This window comes from Dunckerocampus dactyliophorus, chromosome 7 (genome assembly GCF_027744805.1).
Source record: "Dunckerocampus dactyliophorus isolate RoL2022-P2 chromosome 7, RoL_Ddac_1.1, whole genome shotgun sequence".
NCBI classification, from domain to species: Eukaryota; Metazoa; Chordata; class Actinopteri; order Syngnathiformes; family Syngnathidae; genus Dunckerocampus; species Dunckerocampus dactyliophorus.
Window position 1 is genome coordinate 18089807 of NC_072825.1, and position 5021 is coordinate 18094827.

Here is a 5021-nt window from a genome sequence, read left to right on the forward strand (position 1 = left end):
GACCTCTAAATTGAATGTCCCTGAGGTCATACATTTTGGGGGAAAAAAAACTAAAATGTGTAAAGTGACGTGTAACTTTGGAGTTCGAACCTGCCTGGGATGACACCTAAGCAGGCTGTGTCTAATGAGAGTTAAACGTTAAAGGTTGTGTTTTTTCAATAGAAACAGCCTGGACAAAGGGAGCTAAAGGAAGAAGAAAGTGAAAAATAATCAGACGTATGCAGACCCACATTCAAAAGCGTTCACTTTCCGCCACATGTCAGAAAGTAGAGTGAGTTAATTGATTGTGTTAATATTATCTGGAGTAAACATACTTGCATGGCCAAGAATTTAAATTAAAATTGAAATGGCTCTGAAAAAAGTATTCCTATTTCCATAATTTGTTATGGGAAAAATAGTGCAAAATTCAAACAAACTGGGAGGTACATAAGCCTCCCAGAAGTAATTTATTATATATATTTTACTGTGCATCGAAAAAGTTCAGAATCGATTGGGCGTAAGATTCCAAAGAAACCGTCAGTGTATTTTGTATGTTCTCATTACAACTGTGCGGTGGAGAGTGCGTAGCAAAGCATGTGTGGGTCGTGTGCGCTGACATAATATGCGGTTTTCCCTGCTGTGAAAGCAAGGCTTGGATGAAGCAGTGAATTAACGGTTTTCAGTTTACCCCAAAAAGGAAGTTTCTGTACTGATAAGGGGAGCGAGAGAGGGAAGGGTGGGGGGTAGCAACTGTGGGTTTTCGCTTTGGTGTCAGTTGGCTGTTGTGTATGTTGATGCATGTATTACAAGAAAAGAACACCACATTCCTCCCTCACAACGGTAAACATACACTGCATTGTATCGTATCAATACAAAAGATCATCCATCCACGTGTCCAACTGCATGATTTATCTGCTGTTGCAAAATCGCTTTGAGCAAAAATAACATAGAAATCAATTAAAAAAGGAAATGGGGTAAAAAAAAAAGAAAAAAAAAAGACAGCGCTTAATTACTTTTGCTCGTGGATAATCCTTTATTACACCAAAACGAGTGGTTAAATTACTAAATGGCCTCCCGTAAAGCACCGTAACTTTCTAATCTGTTTATAATTACCATTTCAATGATCCTACACATTAACGCGTGACCTTCAAGAACTCTGACCCAGTTCTAATTAGTGGTAATATCTGATCATTGCCATATATGAAACTACCCATGACCAAACAAATGGACCTCAGGTACAGCTAATTTCTGGAGCAATTACATTTTCATGTTGAGAGATTTAGCTGATTATCTGCACAATTTCACACAGCTTTTTCCCCGTGTGAGTCGAAATGACTTAACATTATGAAAAGTATTTTTTTTCCATCACTTTCTAGAGCCATTCACTAAACGGCCTGTTGTTTGGCACCTCAAATATTCTGCTCTCTCAACAGAGTTTCAATGGGATTACGGTCCCGAGACTGGCTAGGCCACGCCAGGATATTAACATGCATTTTCTTGAGTCACTCTTTTGTTGCCTGTTTTTGTTGCTGAAAGACTCATCTACAACTCATCTTTAGTGCTCTGGCTGAGGCCAGAAAGTTTTCTACTGGGGGTGTCACGATACACTCGGCACACGAGATGAGACAATACACGATATTGGGTTCATGAGAATGAGACGAGGCAATATTTTAACATTACTTTTAAGAAAACTACAATGACAAAACATAGGACTGGACAAACAAGACTTTATTTAACTGAGTCACCAAACAATAGTTACATATTGAAATGTTTTATAACATGTCATGCATGACGTAAGTATGATGCTTTTAATTACTGAACATTTTTCCACAAATTGAAATAAAAACAAAAAAAGATAAAATAATGATGTGAGTTGTAGCTGCTACTACTAATCATTTCTTGATGTATAGTAATGTAAAGACATGTAAAACGGTTTGCAGCTTGCAGTAGATTAGTTTTATGTTTACGCTAAAAGAACTGCAGTTTCCATGATGCTTAGATTGCAGAAGCAGGAAGTAGTGACGTATTGTGACGCTCGTATGACATTTTGACAGAACTCTTATGCAGTGATCGTGTTTTGATCTGACAAATCTTAAGTAACTTTAATCAAATGTAGAATACTCTGCTTGGACATTAACACCGCACCAACAGATATGCTGAGAACACAGAGGTAGGTTGGATTGCAAAGTTTATAGTGTGCGTAAAGCACTTAATGTGCGGCACCAATCCTGCCTCATTATGTGTACAGTCGTCGTTTATAGCGGTTAATTGGTTCCAGACTCGACGGCCATAAATGAATTTCCGCGAAGTAGGATTCAGCATTAATAAATAGAACATTTTCGTAGTTGAAGCATAGAAAACCTGTTTATGACTTTCTAAATATGTTTTTTTTAACATCATTAGAGCCCTGTAGACATGAAATAACACCCCTATAGTCACCATAACACTCCTTTTATTCTTTGTTCACACCACATTGCGCAGGGTACGGGTCACTGCAGGGAAATAAGAGACGGCCGCTGCTAGCATAGCAAGCTACCAAACTTTGATAGCTTCCCCAAGTTATTTATTCTGAACTCAAAGTGTTTCAGACATAGAGGGGAAGAAAGACAAATTAAGGAACCAAAAGCTTACCACTTCCACACAGAATGAGAGGACAACTTTTTTTTTCACTTGATCCTGTCAGACAGCCATGGCTGACTCCATAAAGTGCGATACAGCGATACATTGTGGAAGCATCTTGACCAGCTGCATCACTGTGTGGTACGGCAGCTCTACTGCGATGGACCGTAATTGCCCGCAAAGGGTGGTGAAGCCTGCTGCGAACATCACTCGGACTCCTATGCCCTCTCTTCTTCCATCTACCAGTGCAGAGTCCACAAGAGAGCTGCCTCCATCCTCAAAGATCCCACCCACCCCAGCACGGACTGTTCACGCTCTTACCCTCAGGTTTAAGGCACAGAAGTGTGAAATGCAGAACTTTCAGACTGACGAATCCCTTCTTGCCGTCAGCCATCAGACTTTTATCCAGATAACCCCACACAAAGACATGCCTGTGAATATTCTCATTCATCCAGGTCATTGTATTATCAGGGCATTGAATCGATCGCAACTGGACAGTTCAGGTTGTCTTAGAAGACGTTTCACCTCTCATCCCAGCAGGCTTCATCAGTTCATGCTCAATGACCAGATAGGACAGCTCTAGTCTGAGCAGATAGGACAGTTCTTTTCCGAGAGACATACACGAAATATATCAAAGTGCCCCCTCCCCCCCCACATCTGTCAAATTTTTCTGTATGTGGCACTTGGTGGAAAAAGTTTGGACACCCCTGTCAATTCTTCGTGTATTGTGAAAAGTGACTGTATATTCCATCATTTTAACCATCTTAAACATTACACTGTTTATTGTTTCTAATAGTAAAATGTGTATTTGGTGGTCCGTCAACACCCACGCCCTCTACAAGAAGGGCCAGAGTCGCCTCCACCTGCTGAGGAGACTGAGGTCCTTTGGTGTGTGCAGGACTCTTTTACAAACCTTTTATGACTCTGTGGTGGCCTCAGCCATCTTCTATGCTGTGGGCTGCTGGAGAGGGGGCAGCACGAACAGGGACAGGAGCAGGATCAATAGACTGATCAGGAGAGCGAGCTCTGTACTGGACGGTCCTCTGGACTCCGTGGAGGAAGTGTGGGAGAGAAGGATGGTGGCTAAGCTGACATCCATCATGGACAACACCTCTCACCCGCTACATGACACTGTTGTTTCCCTGGGCAGCTCCTTCAGCAGCAGACTGTTACACCCACGGTGTAAGAAGGAGAGGTTCCGCAGGTCCTTCATACCGACCGCTGTCAGGCTCTACAACACCTGTACCACCTGAACCATGTTGTAGTCACTATGTATTCTTTACACTGTATTCTTTACTTGCTTATCTTGCTTGCTTGCTGTAACAAGTGAATTTCCCCGCTGTGGGATAAATAAAGTACAAATACAATACAATACAATTTGTTTCAAAGACTTAATTGATTAATGACAACAAATATTTAAACATCACTTTCATGTCAAAGGCTGATGGAGCTGTCGGCAACCTTATCGTATAAAAAGGTCATGAAAGGTGATCATTTACATAGTGTGAATGTAAGTGTTTTGTACATTGTGTCACCTCAGCCATATGTCAGATAAAATTTTCGTAATTTCCTCCAAATCCCTCATGGCATTGAGGACAAACAGAAGGAAGATTCAGTAAAACTCTTACAACTCTTGGAGTACATAAGTTAGAAGACGGAGCGTTGCTCATTAAAACGTATTGTATGCTTCAGCTCATTTTCTACAGTGTCTAAAAAAGATCATTAAAGTGGATACAATTCACTTCAGCTTTTACACTGGGAAATTGACTGAAAATAGCGCTGCAAAATTCACAAGGACGCACTTTTTCAGCTGAGTGAGCCTAAATACAGCAGTGCTATTCACACAGTATAATTAGATACAATGTTTATAATTACATCAACACATTAAGGACACCCTGCAGGCACAGATTTAAAATGATTAGGAGTTTTGCCAGAAAGGAAACGTAAGTCAACAGTAAGTGTTTGAGGAAGCTGTCTGTGTGGTCCAAATACGCTTACTGTATTAGGTCCCAAAAATATCATGATGCCACTTTGCAGACTTGCTATAAACAGTGATTAAATGGAGGGGTACATTTTCATAACACTAGGATCAAGCCAGTAACGAGGAACATGAGAACAGTTGCAGTTATATTGCTGGAGATTTAAAACAAATAAAACATTTCCATATCACATATTTAACATTCAGCTGTGAGGTTCATTATCCATTCCAGCTGTGCATGTTGGCTGCAGTGTGATTTTTCCCTCGACAAACACCCTTCAATTCATTGGTTTTTAATAATGGGAACATGAATGGTAACACTTTGAATCAGTAACTCTTTTGATAGCTATTCTTATCAATCCCATACAACACAGAGTTGATCAAATGAACAAATTTCAGTGGATTAATTACAAATATATGTGGGCGAGGGGGGCTATGAAAGTAA